The sequence below is a fragment of the Balaenoptera borealis genome, assembly GCF_965194805.1.
Source record: "Balaenoptera borealis genome assembly, chromosome: 2".
NCBI lineage: Eukaryota > Metazoa > Chordata > Mammalia > Artiodactyla > Balaenopteridae > Balaenoptera > Balaenoptera borealis.
The window spans coordinates 59,446,555-59,465,750 of NC_138867.1; the positions used below are offsets into that span (position 1 = coordinate 59,446,555).

Consider the following 19,196-nt stretch of genomic DNA (forward strand, 5'->3'; position numbering starts at 1 on the left):
TGCCAGGAAATCCAATTGGCTTTATCTTCAGAATGTGTCCAGAATCCAGTTACTGCTCTTGCTGCCCTTGCTACCGCCCCGTTCTTGCCCACCATCGTCTCTTGCCTGGATTATTGCAGTGGCCTCCAAACAAGTCCCCCACTCTGCCCTTGGTCCCTTTGTCAACCTGCAACATAGTAGTTAGAATAATACTGTTAGTATATATGTCAGATCATGTCACTCCTTAGCTTGCAGCCCTTGAATGAATCCTTTCATACTTAGAGAAACCCAAGCCCACATGATGACATATAAGGTCTTATGTGATCAGGCCCTACATTTTTCTCTGTCCCCCTTTTTTTTTTTTGAGTGCATGTGTGTGATTTTACTACAGAGTATTGTAAAATAAAAACACAAACGCGACTTGGTCACAGCCTCTTAAATATAGTTATAACGTTGTCCTTCCTAGAAAGCTCCAAACCTGTCTGTGGAGCTCTAGCCTGCTCAAGGTAGAGCTTTGGAAGGAGGCAGAAGACATAAGCAGTTTTTCTAACCGCCCCCCAGTGTGTACGGAAGGTTCAGAGGACACTGAGGACACAGGAGTCTGTAAATATTTAGTCGTGGGTAATGAAGTTAATCTAGGAAGGGGTGGAGCTCTGGCAGTAGCTGGTACAGGTCCGGCTCTCCCGTCTCTTTGGGGAGATGGTGGGGCTTTTGCTATTGGTTCAGCCAATCTGATGGTTGAGGCAGGTTTGGAAATTTTCTCAACACTTACGGTAGTTGGTACAACCCTTCTGGTGGGTTTCTTGGAAATTCTTAAAGGTGGAGCTGCTTTTGTCTTTTCCTGCTGCTACTGAGGGGTCCTATAGGCATTCTGGAAGTGACTATGTCAGTCTCTGCTGATTTTACAACTTTTCCAGAGCCGGGAGAAGTCATGCTTTTAAACTCTGAAACTCTTTCAGTAGATGGTATGTGTTTTTTTGAGGATGCTGTCAATATTTCCTCTGGTTACTGAGTATCTTCCGAAAGATGCTGAAGATAGGCTGCTGTAAGTGGAACAGGTTTTCACGAATCATTCTTTAGTTGCAACAGAGCACCAGTTTATTAAAAAAGGATGTAACTCAGGAAGAACCACGTGGAAGAGATGCAGAGGGCAAGGTATGTGGCGCTTCCGCGCTCCCTCTGAGCGTGCCGCTCTCCCAGCACCTCCACGTGTTCAGCAGCCCAGAAGCTCCTGTCCTCCTTTTTCTGTTACTCTCCATGTTACTCACGCGGGCTCCTTGCTGTTCCTTGATCACGCTCGCACTAGTCAGTGTCCCCACCTTGCTTCACGACTTTCCACTCTCTCCTTCCTCTGCCTGAGACTCTTAGCCCAGACATCTGCATGGGTCTCTCCTACATCTCTTTTAAGTCTTTGTTCAAATGTTGTCATCTCAATGAGGTCTTTCCTGACCACTGTACTTAAAATTGCACCCCACTGCCCACCCCTGCCACTCTTTCCTCCTCCTTTGCTTCATTTTAAAAATAGCACATATCACTCTCAAATGTACTCTTAGAAAATTTTCTAGTTATTGTCTGTAAATTGTACTGTCAGCTTGAGAAGGGCTGGGATTTTTGTTTCTCTTGTTGAATTATATCTCCTCAGCACATGGTATCCTGTTGCCCAGTAGTTGCTCGAATGCTGTTGAATGAATATGTTGTGTTTTCAAACACAATAGTCACTCTTAACCTCCACTCCTCGTCAAAGAATATATAATGATTGGACTTAGTCTCCTAATTTTTTGGTATGTATGGAACACAGCAAAGGATGCAAGAGAATAATTTAGCTGGGGATATAAGATAAACACATGAAACAATTAGCAACAAGTGCTGGGATATAAGTGTTAGATTGTAGAAAAAATAAAAGATACAGGAGCAGTCATTGGGAACATGAGGAGAGGCAGGACCCTGGAGTTTACTGAGTACCTACTGAGTGTCAGTTCTACTCTAGGGGTTTTGTGTACTGGATTCCATTTGATCTTTACAACAGATATTGTGAGGCCAGTGAGGTAGTCCAAGGTCACAGAGTTAGTAGGTGTTTGATCCAAGATTCAAACCTTAGTGTCCCATGCTACAGAGTTAGAATATTCAGAAAGGGATTCGTGGAAGTGTAAGGTGGTATAGAGTCTGGGCATGGGACCCATGGGGAGCAAATCTGGGTCAAGTGAGATTTATGTGGAGAAGTGGTGAGCGATGGGTTATGTGTGGGATGAACAACATTGCAGGATGCTCTGGAAGCCCAGTGGGGGAGTTTGTATTTGATTTGATAGGTACTAGAGGCTAAGATTTGTTCTTGACCAGAGGAGTAAAATAAGGGAAACAATGACTTTGAGTATTAAATTGAGTATTTAACCTGGTGTTAATATCCAAGATGGATTAGAAATGGTCAGGGGGGAACATGCTTCTGGTGATCACTTAACAGACTCTTGGAATATTGCTGGGAGGTTGGGGGAGGTGATGGGAATGGGGTGCCAGTTTAGTAGAGAGAATGAAGAGGGGATGATGGGGGGAGACTCCAAGTAATTACTACATGGTACATGAGTGAGTGTGGAAGTGAAGGAGGAAGAGAAATAAACGTTCTAGGGTTATAAACCTGAGTGGCTTTTATTACTTTTAGCAAAATGGGCAGTGTAGTTAATGTGGACCAGTTTGGGCCTGATAATATTGAATAGTTCTTGAAGCAATGATATTAGGGAAATAATCAAAGAAACAGTTCTCCTCTTAGAGAAGAGAAAACATAGAGGATGGAGAAGGGTTGATGAGATAAGTAGTCATCAAAGATTGTGGGAAAAGGCATTAGTCTAGTTCTGTGAAATTTCAGAGGTCAGTTTAGAACTAATGGGTGAAAATTAGGGGGAGGCAGATTTTGCCTTAAAATAAGGAACTGTAGTACCAACACTGGGAAAGTTACCTATAGTAGCTGCTTTGATCTTCACAGCTCTGCAGAGTAGATGCTATCACCCAATTCTTACAGGTAAGGAAACAGGCCTTGGAGCACACTGCTTAAAAAGTGCAGAGCCAAGGTGTTTTGGTGTTTTATTTATTTTCCTTTTGTGATTGAATTTTTTTTTAATTTAAAAGATTAAAATTAAATATTTAAAATGTAAAACAAGTTATTAAATACAAATAAATTATTTTAAATATAAAAAAATTTACATTGTAAATTTAAATATTTTTATTTAAAAAAGACATGGTATCACCAGCAAAATAATAGAGATTTTTAAAAGACCTTTCCATCACTCCCAGCAATTTCTCATTGTAAGAGAACCAATATATAGTTTACATATTTTTCTACACTTTTCTCTGATTGTACAAAATGCAGTGTATATTATTCTCCATTATAAATCATTTTAATATCACACCTAGACATGATTCTGCAAAGTTCTTTTTAAAGATCTCTCTGTGTTCTGTACTTTCACTATGATGTATCTAGATAGAGATTTGTTGGAGCTCAATATATTTTCAGCATCTGAGAATTGTATCAATTAATAAGAATTCTCCAAAATTATCTCTTCACATATTCTGTTGTCCCTTTAATCTCAGTCTGGAACTCCTGTAAAAAGTATGTGGACCTTTTCATACTATATTTCATGTTTCTTAACACCTTTCATATCCTTCTCCTTCTCTAGCTTTTTACTATATTCTGGGTAATCTCTTAAATTTCAAATTCTAGTTTACTGATTACCTTTTCATTTTTCTTTCTTTGTTATTTAACCTGTCCAATGAAGTTTCAGACATTATACCTTTTTATTTTCAGAAGTTTTATTTGGTTCTTTGTCAAGTCAGCCTGGTGTTTTAGGATAGTGTCCTGTTCCTTTCTCATGCTTTCAGTTATTTTTTTCAACATCTTATTTAAATATGCTTCAATTTTAGAATATTTGGTTAGTGTATTTGAAGTTCGGAGGGTCTGATTTTGCTGTTTGTACTGCCTTTCTTGTGATGCATAGCTGCATAGAGTGTTTAATGATTTGGAATTGTGGGCCTATGACAAATGAGACTCTAACTTTGGGAGTTTCGTAAATCTGAGTTAACTCCAAATGCAGCATTACCAGCCTGGGACTATTTTGTGTATGTTAATCTTTCAGTTGAAGATTTCCAGGGAACGCTTTCCCCCGCCACTTCAAAAGCTTAGGCCGAGACAAAGTTCCTTGCCTTTTCCTTTTACTAGTGGTCATACTTTTCTATTTGACTAAAGGTAGAGCCCTCTGGGTACTGCTTTATTCAGGAGATGGATCCATGACTTTGTCTCTTGCCCTCAAAGGCCATTTAAACTCGATCTTCTGGGCTGAGACCAGCCAAACTCTTCAGGGCAAAGATTCTCAGTAGGTCATCACTGTATTTCTCAGTGAGTCTTAATTTTGTGACTTTTGGAGAGCTCCCTTGTTTTCTTGGGAGAGTTCAAACTATGCATTTGAAGTAATTCTTAAATAGTCTAACTAATGCTTTGAGCAATAGAGGTGTCAGGTTATTTAACCCATCATATTGGCAGAAAGAAGGTCTGTTTTCTTAAACACTTAAAGGAACAAGTCCTTGTCAACTCATCTTACAAATTTACCCAGCCCATTCCTGGTAGGATTGGTGCCTTTTCTCTGTTCTCTGCTAGCAACCAGTGCTTTTCTTTATTCTAATGTTAATTACATGGCATTGGCTGTTTTATTGTATGCTTCCTGCAATAGGCTAGGAGTTCCTGAGGGCAGACCCTGGACTTCTGTGGGTGCAAAGTCCCTCAGCTAATGGGAACAAATGGGACCCAGAACACATAAGGGGAGATGGATGAGGGAATTGGAGGCAGAGCCAGAAAGAAAGAGCTCTAATGGCCTAATATGTGACCAATTGATGAAAAGTATTGGTTTCAAAATAGGGAATGAAGTCTTTGTTCAGAGTGAGGTGGCATCTTAAGGATGGAGGAAAAAAGGAAAGAACCATAGTCATTCTTTCTAAAAATGTAATGTAGTTAGAAAGGGGAAATGAATTGGTAGAGCATAACTTGGCATGAGCTCATTTCAGAGGTGGGTAATGGATGTGGTCTGGAATTGATGTTATAGACTGTCTATCAATAAATCACTCACTCACTGTAATTAAGTTTACTAGGTACATTCCACACCTGGCACATTTTGTATGGTATCTGTGAATGCTCATCTAAAATGAGGTTTCCCCACAAATATGTAATCTAAATTTATAGGCCACACACCTAGACAGATCTGTGTTGTGTGTGGGCGCATACACATGCGCTGAGTCAGGGAATGGCATATTTTCTGTAATTTGGCTCATAGACCTGCTTGCTCCAAACTGTGTGCCTTGCTTTCCTTCTGTGTTCCTGTCTTTGAGTCAGTGTTTTTGAATGAAGGCATGATTTGTTGGTAGGAAGATCAAGACTTTATACCCATGAGTATCCATTACCCTATTAACCTGGATTATATCACTTGGTTAGTTAGCTCTCACCTACTAGAAGATAGGAATGCAAAGAACTAGGAGATAAAAGGTAAAAGTTTGTGTGTACCTGTATGTGTGTATGTTGCGAGTGGGGTTAACGATGAACTAAATTTAGTCACGTTGTTGAGAAGACCTAAGGTGATGAGAGGTATCTATTAAGTGTGACCATGTATTTGGCATTGCTATTATGAAATACCTTTATTTCTCACAGTTCTGGAGGCTAGAAGTCCAAGACCAGGTGCCAGCGTGGTTGGGTGAGGCCCCTCTTCTGGGTCACAGACTTCTTCTTGTGTCCTCACATGGCAGGAGGGGCTGCGGAGCTCTGTGGAGTCATCTTTATAAGGGTACTAATTCCATTCATGGGGACTCCAACCTGATGACCTAAGAACCTCCCAAAGGCCCTGTCTCCTAATGCCATTATCCTGGGGGTGAGCTTTTCAACATTTGAATTTGTGGGAGGAGACACAAACACTCACGCATGCACATACCACACCTGTGTATTCTGTTGGTGCAAATGTTAGTTTTTCAGATTGCATTTTTTTCCTAGAACAGGTAGAGAGTAGTCCAGTTCATGGCATGTGAAGATCTGCCTTGATGTGGCATTTACTGCTTCAGGTTCTGCAAAGTGTAGCATTTAGTTCCTAGTTCCTTTGTAATAGTACAGTTTTTAAGAATAATGAGCTCAGTGTTGCTTTAGGAAACACACTGTTATGCGAGAGCCATGGAAAACATGATCTGAAAAGGGACTTGAGTAAATAGTAAGAGGGAAAGGGCCCAAGTTCTACCTGCCTCACAGCAGGCATTGCAGTTTTTGGAGCACATCCAATCTTAAGAGCCACCCACTTGTCCAAGATCAGACTGATACAAAGACAGAGCCTTATTCTTTGGTCTCTCTTGGTGAGGACTGTCAACAAGGAACTTACATGCCATGAAACAGAACCATTCACTCCAATGGAAAATATGCAGATTTAGAAACTAAATTCTTTTTGAAAAATTGAAGTAAGATTAGTATTCTGTTTTCATTTTTAACTGAAAATCAATATTAATATACAATTTATGAGTTGGGTAGTTAAATTATAATTTAAATGAAAATATTTAGGAATTTTAATGGTAGATCTGAAAAGAAATTATATGCTAATTTCCTGGGGGATTACATCAAGTGTAGTATTATGTAGTGAACTGGTATGACTTTCTCGAATACAGGAACTCTCCCATGAGGGATCCCCTTTCTGGAGGAGACTTGAGGTTGGCTAACCTCTCTTTTGAGGAAAAGGCACACCTAACCCATCAGAAGCAAAATTAAAATCTGTTCAAATTTCAAAGAAGGACATGGCACAGTTCTTCAGGATGCAGGACTGTCCCCGTTATGTGACATTTAACATCCTTGGCCACTAGGCACCAAGTGCCAAGATCTGTTCTCCCCAGCACTTTCGACATTCTCATTTCTTTCCCTTGTCCTGGTAAGCATGCACAGGTCCCCGCTAACAAAAAGACCAAAATAAAACAAAAGTCCCCTTCATTTTCCTCTCCATTGCCCTGGAAGTGATACCCAGTAACTTTCTAATTTCCAAAGACCATGGCGCCTTCTGAGTCCTCATTCTCCTTGACCTCGCTGCAGTCCCTCGTGAGCTCTAAGCAATTATGTATTATTATCAAATTATTATTTAAGCTCTTGAATTGTTGCTGAACTGTTCATGTGGTTGGACTTGTCTCTCTATAAATGTTTTGAGGGCAGGATCTTATACTTCTCTGTGCCCTTAGTAATATTCAGGACAATGTATTTGGTGTTTATTTTGTTAGCTGAATATTTATTTCTAACTCGTTGCACTGTTTTAATATTTATCCTGTAGGAAAGTTCTTTTCTGTTTTAATCTTGAATCCCAAGTGCTGAATTTCACGTCTTTATTGTATATGTGATAGAAATTTGTAGTTATTATTCTTAGTATATGTAGGTCACATTTGTTCGGATCACTGGAGCCCAGGGGTATATCTGGATCTCAGTCACAGTAATAATATAGTTTTTGACTTGGCTTTCACCAGTGAAAACATTTGAATACCAGTTCTCACTCTGTTCCTCCTTTCTGAGACACAGGTCAAGATCCCTCTTCCCAGAAGAGTCTTTTCTGACAACTTCAGCCACAAAGTTCTCTCATTTTCCTAAACTCTTGAAGCATTTACTGTTTAACAAGATTTTCTCCACTCCTTACCTCCTGGTTACTGCTCCACTGCCCTCATTAGGCTGCTCCTTCCAACATGGCTGTGGCCAAGCAGGCCAGCAGCCTCTCAAATCATGGCTTCAGTGGGTCCTTCTCAGTTCTTATCTTGCTTTGCGTCATTTACCCACAGGGTTTGCTGCCTTGTTCATTTCTCTTGGATTTTGTCACATTCTAAATTTCTAACATAGCAATAGTTAGATAGTTGGGAGTGTGGGATCTGGAACCAGACTGCTTGGGTTTGAATCCTGGTTCTACCACTTAGTAGTTGTGTGCCTTTGGGCAACCTGCTTAACCTCTCTATGCCTCACTTTTCCCATTTGTAAAATGGGGACAGTAGCAGGAGGTACTCTATAGGGTTGTGAGGATTAGATGAACATTGTCTAGCACAATAAATAGTGCTCAGTAAATGTCAGCCCTGATTATTTCTCTATTTCTCAATGCCTTTTGTGAGCCCCTCTTCCTCTACCTTTCTCTTGGAGTTCTCCAAGGTTCTGTTCTAAGCCCTTTTTGAATTTGTGTGTATCCACTTCCTTGATCCATCCCATTTACTCCCAATGACTTTAACTACTGTTCTATATTATCAAACTCTTTCTCTCCAGCCCAGACCTCTTTCTTGAACTCCAGATCCCTGCTTTTGACCTGTCTTGGACACCAGTCCTCACATCTCAGACTCATTATGGCCAGTACTCGTTTTTTTCCTCCGAGTCATTCATCTGCTTTTCCTTTCAATTTCCCCATCTTGGTCAATGGCATTGTCTATCTCATTTCCCAAACCAGGAACCAAGGAATCACCCTAGATTCCTCCTGATCCTTATGCCCTACATCTAGTTAAGCATCAAGGCCTTTCCATTTTGTTCTTTAATCTCTTAAATTTGCCCACCTTACTACATTGCTTTGAATCAGGCTCTCAATGTCTTTCACCTGAACAATAGCAGTGGTCTCTTACCTGGTTTCCCTGACTTTGGTCTCTCTCTCTCTTTCCAATCCATCTACCACCTGTGTCACAGCGATCTCTTTAAAACACAATTTGGATCACACCCCTCTCTTGCTTAAAGCCACTCACTGGCTTGAAGTTCATGTTACTTAGGATGACATAACATTTGGGGCTCAGAAAAAGTTGTCATCCTTCTCTCCCACCGCTACCCTACACACACTTTCAGTAGCCCTGGAGGTGCTACTGAACAACCTCTTCTTTTATGCTTCCATGTAGTTGTACCTATTTCTTCTGCTTGAAATGTCCTCCCATTTCATGGTCTACCTGGTGAACATCTATTATCTGTCTCAGTGATTTTCAACAAGGCTTGCTATTGGCATTTGGGGTGGGACAGTTCTTTGTGCAGGACTGATGCAGTATTATAGGACACTCAGTACCCATGGTTCCTGTTGCTGAATGCCAGTAGCAGCTCCCTTCCCTCTTCTGCTCTTCTCCTACCGCACCAACCCAGTCAGGTAAGAAACCAGACATGCTGTGCCCTCATTTCCAAATGCCTTTCTGGGTAGGAATGCCCCTAGTTAAAAGCCGTAGTATGTATTCTTTAAGACTTAGCTTAAACCTCATTTCCTTGGGGAACCATGCCCGATACCTCATCTGCTGACTGATTTGAGTATTTCTGCTTCCCTGTGTTCACAGAATCCCACACATATTTTACCATTTACAATTACCATTGTTTTCCTTTTTCTCACTGGGCTGGCATTTCCTCTAGGACAGAATTCATCCTTGCATCCTCAGTGCCTAGGATATGATAGATACTCAATAAATATTTGTAGCGTAAGTGAATGTTTATGTTATCCTTGGTATTTAGTTGTCTGTCCTCTAGCTTATTTGCCTATTTCATATCGGTATGCCCTTTTCAAATAGACTGATAGACACTTGAAGGGAGACATTTATACCTTTTTTTTTAACTGAGTGCTAAGCATATAGGAAGTTCTGAGTAAATATGCTAAACTAAATGAAACATTTAGAGACTACCTATATTTCTAAGGTTAAACCTCATTTCTTTTCATTGTTAAGGTCATATTTCTAAACATTAAAGCATCATTCTAGAATTTCTCCAGGTTTTACACATTTGTCCACTAGTTTTATAGTCTAGAATTGGGTGCCCTAGTCTAGCTCTTCTGGTTTAAGAATGTCTTAATTTTTATGGGTGGTGGGCAGAGAGTACCTTTTTGTTCCTGCAAAGACTGTATAAAGCCTAGTTGGGAACGGGGGTGTGGAGGAGGGTGGCTCATAGCCGCAGTTTGCTGCCTGAAATACAGATGGAAGCCATGGGGGAGGTGGTGGCTGCCACCGCCGGTTAGATGTGTTAACTTCTCTGTAGAAATGCTTCTTCGTGTCAGGAGAATTTTCCGTGTACCTATTACCCCAGCTACTCTCTCTGCCTCTACTTTCTTCTCTCTCCAGTCTGTTCAGCAGTCTTTGGGTCAGCCTCATGGCAAGGCAACCTTAGGTAGGTTATTGCCTCACTTCAAACACCTCTTTGGCCTCACATTGCCTCTAGAAGGGATTTTCAACCAGAAGTATGTGATTTTTTAATCTTGGATCTCACAACCTTAAATTCTCCACAACCTTAAATTGTGGAGCCCACGACTCCACAAAAGAGAACCAGTTTCTTGACTTAGCAGTTACCTTGTTTTTGCCCATAAATAGTATTTCCTACTTTGTTCCCTCATGTTTCTTCTCTAACACAGTTCTGAATTTCTTTTGACATTTTAAAGTTTCAAATTTATTCCTAAGGATAAAGCCTTGCTGCCACACAAAATAATCAAAACATGTCATAAGCTGAGAAAGAAATTCTAAAACTATTTTAAGCAATGGCAATATTATTGGAAAATGTGGGCCGGGGGTGGGGGGATGGCCACCACCAGAGAGAAAATTGATTAGCATACATAAATTTTAGCATGACTTTTCAAATTGACAATTTTATTGAGATAATTGTACAGTCACATTCAGTTGTAAGAAACAGTATAGAGAAACTTTATATTCTCTACCCAATGGTAACATTTTGTAAAACTGTTATAATAAGCTCAATTAATATGGACAGTGATACAATGTACCCATCTTATTCAGGTTTTCCAGTTTTACTTATATTCACTAGTACGTGTGATCTTAAATTTCTGTACCATTTTTGTCACGTGTGTAGGTTCATGCGTTCACCACTACAGTCAAGATACTGAACAGTTCTGAAACCACTAGGATCCCTCATGTCGCCCTTTTATAGTCACGACTGCCTTCCCTCCTCACCTCTCCCAATACTGTTTCTCACCCCTGACAACCACTAATCTGTTGTCCATTAATTTTTCTCATTTAAAAAATATTATTATGTAAGTGGGATTATAGTCTGTAACCTTTTGGGACTGGCTCTCATCACTCAGCATAATTTCCTAAAGATTGATCCATGTTGAATAAATAGTTTGCTCCTTTTAATTGCTGAGTAGTATATCTTGCTGAGTTATGTATGTACATATGTAAGCGTGCACAAAGACAACAGAGTTTAACCATACACCTACTGAAGACATCTGGGCTGATTCTAGTTTTTGGCTGTTATAAGTAAGACTATGAACAATCGTGTCCAGGTTTTTGTGTGAACATAAACTTTTATTTCTCGGGGGGGAAAATACCCATTAGTGGAATTGCTGGTGGCACTGTGTGTTTAGTTTTTAAGAGACTGCCCAGCTGTTCTCCAGAGTGACTATATTATTTTGCATTTTCACCAGCAATGTATAAGTGATTCAGTTTCTCCACATCCTTTCCAAGATTTGGTGATGCCACTATTTTTATCATCAATGATAGGGGCACTATTTTATATATTTTATATTTTATATATTTTAATATCCCTCCCATGACAACCTGCATAGTGTTGTGCACACAGTGACAGTGAGTTGACTTTGACATGATGGAGGAACTTTATAGATCTGTTGCTGATGAGGACACTGATGCCCTGATAGGATGTAACTTGCCCAAGATACTTGAGTGATTGAGCTTTGCACTGACTATGAAGGATACACTAAACGGATTAATAGCATAAGTGAGATGGTACGCGTATGTTCAATTGACTTATAGAAAGCTTTTAAGGGCTTAATCACTTTGTGTGCAAATACATCCTGTGAAATACCAGCAAGTGTGACTGGTTTGGCGGAACATTGTGTTAGCAGCTAGCTCCCGCTCCTCTTTGTACTTTGCAAATGTCCTCTAATTTAGGCTGTACTATTTCAGACTGACTGGCTCCCCTTCTTCCTCCCCATCCCCAGTAGTTTGAATTAATGAGATCCCATTGAATGGTTATTGTGTTGCTTGCTTTCTAATCTTCAGACATCTCCCCACACTGAGTTCACCAAATAATTCTACTCTTTCACTTAAAGCTGCTTAGACCTGCATAACTCAGGTAGATAACTACAGTCTGAAGCAGGTCTGTAGACACCGTTGTGTATTAAACAGTAGGTTTATTTCTAAAATGCTTTCTTCTTGCCCATCCATTGTGCTGCCATTGAAGGTTTTTACTTAGACTTGGCCTTACCTCCCATTTAACTGTTCTTTCCTCCTCCTGTTAGTATAACAGTTGTGAAATACAATTAAAATTCTACACTCCTAGGTTCACAAAGGAGCTGTGAATCAACATTTCCCTCTAAGTGCAGAAGGTTTCAAACTGAGGTAGCAATTGAATTACCCCAATAGTAATTGCTCTCTGCCCTTTGAATTTTCAAACTGTAGGGGGAATATTTGGTTCTATAAAGTCAAATAAAATTCTTTGGAGCTTGACAGTATTATATTGATGTGGTACAGTGCTCTTCAGAATTCCTGGTGCCTGGGGATTCCTTGGGGCTGCCAGGATGAGGCTGAGCTGGATAGGCCTCTTTTAGACCATCTTCACCCCAATGACTCCTGAATCATTTTGATCAGTCTAATATGTAGAGGTTCTGAATGATTAAATAAAGATTCAAATGTTTTAAAAAATCCTTTGCGTATGCTTAATGTACAATGATAATAAAAATAGTTACAGCTAGCATTTATTGAGTGCTTATGATAGGCCGTTAAGTGTTTTCTCTTTTTTTCTCTATCAAATCTCTTAATCTTCCCAACAATCTTAGGGGGTAGGTACTGTTACTAGTTCTACTTGACACATTGGAAACTGGCCCAGGGAGGTAAATAACAGACCCAAAGTCACACAGCTAGAACAGGGTATAACTGGTGTTCAAACGCAGCCTGTTCTTGAGTCTGTACTCCTAGCTGTGAGGCTTTTGCAGCCTTTTAGCCCAGCAAATTGCTGTCTTTCAGACCATAGTAATGTTACAGAAGGACTCTGCTGAGGCAAAGGAGGGCATGGGCTCTGGGCTCAGACAGGTTGGATCCACATGCCTCGGCCATGTCTAGCCTCTCGGCCTCATCCTCAACCAAGTGGCACAACTTTGCTGAGCTTTTCTTTGCTCTTGTGAAGTGGAGACAGGGGTGCTGGAGGTCCTCCTCTCTGAAGAGAGCAAGTATCAGGAAAGCCCTTTAAAGTGAAGCTTCTTAAAGTGGGGACCACAATTCAGAGGTAACAGGGGTGGAGAAAAAATTTGCCTGGGGTTCTAGTTTTTGAAAATGAAATTAAAATTATGAAAATATTTTTAAAATGTAAAGTTTATTCCTTTGGCTGAAAGGCAGCAGAGCATCATGGCTAGAATTACAGGCTCTGGAGTGGCTGCTCGAATACCAGCCCAGCCTTGTTCAGTGTGACCTAATGCATGCTGAGTTTTTAACTCTGCTAACTCTTAGAATGAACATAAGGTGAATCATGTGTGTGTGAGAGATTAGAGGAGGTTGTGACTTTTCTTCTGACACGACTGATAGCACAGTAGGACATCCATGTCATCACGTTTGATTTTCAGAGCATTATTATGGGGCTCATGTTTATTAGAAATACCCAAGCATGTCTCCCATTTTCTCCTAGGGTGGGGAGAAGGTGCTGTTATTCATTTAATGTTGAAGTTACTATCTTTAAGCATTTATCTCATTATGATTATTTCTTCTTACTTGTTAATGGATCTCTGTCACATTCTCATTGATAGTTTTGTATATGACTTGAAGTTCTGCAGTACTCAAATTCTTTTCTCAATTTTATTTAACCTTATTTCATGCTTAAAAAAGATTTCCAGTTTTATTTTGAGTTGATTTGTATTTAGCTATAATATCTGGTAACCATACCAAGCCCTGAACAAACAACTACAAAAAAATTTTTTTTGATGTTCAAGATAAAATGGCTAGAGAGTAGATGCCAGCATTGGGTGGGGTGAAGAATGAACAACGGAGGTTTTTGCTTGTAATTCTGTAAGTGGTCAGTTCATTTAAGTATTTTTGTTTAGGTAACTTGCTCCTCAGTTAACCTTGTAACTGGAGGCACTTGTAAATGAAGATTTAGGTAGCTAGGACTTCCACATTTTTCTCAATGCTACCATGAGGATTCTTTGAGATGATGTTTGTGAAATACTCAGCGCAGTGCCTGACACACCATTAGCCTTCAAAATGGAGTTATTTATAATACGGACAAATATTTGAACATTATCTGTTAATAAGTTGTACGAGAGGCATACACGCCAATGACTTTTAGCACGTTGAATGACAAAATTAGTCATGGGTTTTATATTGAATCAGTCTTAGAATATTTCATTTAGATGCAAAAACATGAGAAACCCAGAACTTCAAAGAACTGATTTTTTTCTGTATTAGTTAAATGTTATGTTTTAAATTTAAAATATTCTTTTCACCTGTTGAAAATAATATTTTTCTTTAGTGTTAACTAGCAACCAGAGATATTGGAATAGTATGTATGCTTCATAAAATATCTAAAATATTGAATCTTTTATGTCTTGATGATCTTTTCATAAGATTTTTTTTCCCCTTTTGGGAGCAAACTTAGAAACTCTGTACTAAGACCCCAAATTATTCCATGGAGTCTGCCAGCAAGACTAGAAATGTATTGGCTCTTTACTTTCCCAATAAACATTTTCAAAAATACAGTACAGGGGGCTTCCCTGGTGGCGCAGTGGTTGAGAGTCTGCCTGCTAATGCAGGGGACACGGGTTCGAGCCCTGGTCTGGGAGGATCCCACGTGCCGCGGAGCGGCTGGGCCCATGAGCCACAATTGCTGAGCCTGTGCGTCTGGAGCCTGTGCTCCGAAACAAGAGAGGCCGCGATAGTGAGAGGCCCGCGCACCGTGATGAAGAGTGGCCCCCGCTTGCCGCGACTGGAGAGAGCCCTCGCGCAGAAACGAAGACCCAACACAGCCATAAATAAATAAATAAATAAATTAAAAAAAAAAATACAGTACAATAAAAAAGGACTTGAGTCTCAATTTTTGAAATTGCAGGTGGAGAACTCGAGCTTTAGGAAGTGGAGTGTAGCGCACGCTACTTCATTTATATAGTGAAAAGCTACAGCATGTGAAGAACTTAGGCAATTGTGACTTGCTTATTTAGCAAACACAAATTTTTTATCATTAAACTTGATGTAAAAGGAGGCATGGCCATATTTAGCCATGCAGCTCAGCAAGTGAGCACAGAACTTACTGCTCTTTGCTATAAAAGAGGAATTAATTACAGGAAAGTGAGAATATAGTTTTTAATATCTATTCTGGTTTGAAGTTTTATTTGAGGATATAATATATTGGCAGCAAACTATGTTCTCTACAACTTAAGTAGGAAATCCTGATGGGGTTTTAGAAGTGTTGGAACAGAGGTTGAGAACTGGGGGGACTTTAGTTTTTAGTTTATTTTTTCAAGGAGTGAAAAGTAGTTTCTCTGAAAAACAAAATAACTGCTGCTCAGAATGGCTCTTAAATTTCTTTACTGAAAAGTGGTAAAAGGTAGAGTAGGCAGGAATAATAAAATATGAGTTGTTAAATATCAGGTGAAATACAAACAGTATGTTGTTTAGCCCTTGATGTTTTGCCTTTTGCCTGAGATGATTATAATTCAAATTTGAGGCAGGCATTTGATGGCGTCGGTGGAGAACCTGGATTCTTCACAAAGCTGTGTGAGGTTGGATTCTGCGCTCCAGTTCAGGTCATGAGGGCCTTTTCACTGTATAAATACAGAACTCCAGAGGCGCTGGTGATCACCCCACACTCCACTGGTCGTGCCTTTGTCTGCTGAGCCTGGAGGAAAACTATTGGGAAAAGTAGCCTAACATGTAGGGGAAAAGGCTTACTTTATAGAGCGGAGCTTCAAAATGTTGACGTGTATATACCCTTAAGTATAATATGTTAACATGTATCCCTTACTTAATGTATTTATTAATAAAACATATTACTGTAACAGTGTATATTCTAAAACATATCTGAAATCTACAAAGCTATAAGGATTAAACATTATAGTAAGATTTTTTTTTTTTTTATTAATAGCCCTTTTTTCACTCACTAAAAACATTGACATGTAACACATGCCAGTGAGAGTAATATGATGAAAATATGTCATTCTTTTGAAAACCTTTGCTTAATAATTTTAATGCTGTGTTCAGTTCAGCTTGAATGTCTGGTTCCAAGTACTGTTTACTTTGAAATTGATTTTGAAGTGTCATAGCTGAAAAAGATACCATATTATGATAAATAGATTCTAATTGAAGAAGTGAGTGCTGGCTGTACTTGTACATAAAGGGATTTATATTTTAACCCCATCCAACAATTGTACAAGAGTTTAAATGTGGCTAATAAATTCCCATCTTCCATGATGTCAATCATTCCTCCTGCAAATTAATCAGAAGTTGTTGCATTTAAAGAATATAAAACCCATGAAACATTTGGAAAGGTTAAAAAAAATAGATTAGAAAGCTTTTTCCAAAAATTTAAAGCATGCATGTATGAGGGCTTTTGTAGGTGGCAAACTTTAAATAATTTTTGCAACAAAATCACAAAATGGAAAGGTGCAAATACTTTTTCAAAATGTTTTTACAGTGGTATACACTGTCTATAACCTGAGTTTCTTTTCAGATGCATTTTCTTTTTCACTTATTAAAATATCACCCCTTTCTTGAAGGCATAGGATATTTATTTGAAAACTATTTTTATTTATTTATTTATTTATTTATTTATTTATTTATTTATTTATTTATTTATTTATGGCTGTGTTGGGTCTTCGTTTCTGTGCGAGGGCTTTCTCTAGTTGTGGCAAGTGGGGGCCACTCTTCATCGCGGTGCGCGGGCCTCTCACTGTCGCGGCCTCTCTTGTTGCGGAGCACAGGCTCCAGACGCGCAGGCTCAGCAATTGTGGCTCACGGGCCCAGTCGCTCCGCGGCATGTGGGATCCTCCCAGACCAGGGGTCGAGCCCGCGTCCCCTGCATTGGCAGGCAGACTCTCAACCACTGCGCCACCAGGGAAGCCCTGAAAACTATTTTTAAAAGATCTGCTATAAACAGCCAGTTTTCATCTCAGAAATCCCAGCAAATATGGAACACTTCTATTTTTGTTAGAAAATTAGGTAGTACATGTTTGGCAACTTTTTAAAGTACTTTGCTGCGATATAACCAACACACCTTAACGTGGTAAAGATTTTTATGGTCATTTCCCGTCTTGTTACAGCAATTGTAAAGATTTGACCATGTTTGAAGGTCTTATTTCTATAAAGTTAACCACACTGACATTCTGTGGAACTGTGTGCTTTTGGCTTCAAGTTCTTCTTTGCAGTATCTCACCCATGAATGACACAGTGAATGAATTTTGTGTATGTGCTTTTTAAACTTCTTATCTGAGAAGCTACCCTATCAGTGGTTGTACTGGAACAATTTTCCTGTAGATCATTACTTATTAAAGAAGTAATTCACTCTTCAGAATGTCTTCATATTCTCACCAAAAGTGGTTTTTTTTTTAGTGTATTTTATCAGACAAAAATCTAATACCATCTGTACTTTCTTCTAAGTGTATGGCAAGCCTCCCACACAGCTTAATATGTCCTAACATGCTTCTTAAAATACTAAGTTTTGAAAGTTTTGCTCATAAAGGAAAGTATTTTCGTTTTTGTTTTTTTTTTTACTTTGTGGATTTCAGCCTTTTTTCTTAGCACTGCATTTGCTATAGAATACATTCATTTCTTTTGCTATTAGGTAGAAATCTTAAAAGGATCTTCTAATTTTATTATCAAGTTTGCCGAAATTTTGTAAAGGATTGGAATTATGTATGGCATGACTGTGAACATAGTTGAAAAAAATGGCTACTGTCTTGAGACACAGTGTACATTTAGTGTGAGGGTCATGGTACATGTGCTGGTGTATATACGTTCATATTTTAAATACCTTCTTGATAATTTTGAATCTTGAGGGGCTCTACTCAGTGCTCTTGGATTGGTCATAATTTTTATTTCATAGTGTAGCTGATGAACAATTGATACTGGGATTGGGAGTCTCAGGTTTGTCATTCTTGTGGTTAGTATTATCTTGAATTTGAACTTTCTTTCTTGGACTCCTTAAGCCATTCATCCAGTTTGTGAGGTTAGTTTCATTACAAATTGATGATGATACCCATAAGCCCATTTACGTGGGTCTACATGAACTGCCACAGGGCACAAAGTATTGAAAATGTGGGCCGAGGAGGGCTCTGCTGTCAACCCCTTGGCCTCGTGTGACCTTTGGTCTTCTCTCAGGATGACTCATGGAATGTGACTTGTGACCTAGGAGGGTGCCAGTGTCCTCATGTATATGAACTATTAGTAAAACTTGAGCTAAATGATTTTTCAAAAAGTAAATTAAAATAGAATTCTTTATGTTTTTCCTCCAGGTCAAGTGTGACCTCTGGGGGTTACTCAGAGTCACGATTCAGGTTGCTATGTGTCTGCCTTCTTAAGAGACATCCCCAAAGTCCTGCAGCTGGCTGTGGCCTGGGGACCAGAGCCAGGCTTGGCCTGGTGAGCAGAACCCTGTCCCAGAGGACGCAGGTGGGTGGGCGGAGAGGGGAAAGGTGATGGGGGCCGTGAGTCTCCTTGTCTGCCCTACTCAGAGATCTCATGCAGCCCACTCTTCACTTTCTTCCAATCTTTAGGTCTCTGTCATTCAGCTGTGAGCTCTTTGAGGGCTGGACCATTTACTGGTCATCTTTGTGTAATGCTGAGCCCATTGAAGGTGTTCAATAAACCTTTCTTAAAGGAAGGTGTTCAATAAACCTTTTGTCTAAGTTGCTAACTGGTTTCTGGGTACAGATGGGATGTGTGCACCTAGTGGAGAGGTTGGTTAGCGTGACAGCGGGCTGCATCCCTCTAGACTGAACTCTCTGGCCCTCACCAAGAGGTCTTAGAACTGTCTTGTCTCTGTAGGCTCCTGCCTCGTCCAGCTAAGAGTGAATTTTGACCTCAGAGTAGCCTATATCTAAGTGATTAACTAAGGCAAAACTTGCAACATGCTTATGTTGGCCTTTCTTGGCTTCCTGAAATATAATTTCTATTTGGGAGCAGTCTGTGGGATAATGTTTGGGGTGATAGGTTTTCCTTATGTGTGGATCTTCATGTGAAAGAAGAAAGGGAGGAGGATATTTTATATGGAGAGCATCTTATTCCTTTGTTCTTAATTTTGTCTC

General features: G+C 39.6%; 1 protein-coding gene across 12 annotated transcripts in view; it reads left to right on the forward strand.

Moving 5' to 3' along the window:
* Positions 1–19,196, forward strand: part of ARHGEF28 (Rho guanine nucleotide exchange factor 28) — a 313,009-nt gene that overhangs the window by 36,884 nt on the left and 256,929 nt on the right. Inside the window, exon 1 of one of the 12 annotated variants that reach the window (XM_082374860.1) lies at positions 18,416–18,531. The exons of the other annotated variants lie outside the window; for them this stretch is intronic. The gene's annotated coding sequence lies outside the window, so the exon portion shown is untranslated. Of the gene's footprint in view, positions 1–18,415; positions 18,532–19,196 lie in introns of those variants that run through there. 12 annotated transcript variants of the gene reach the window in all.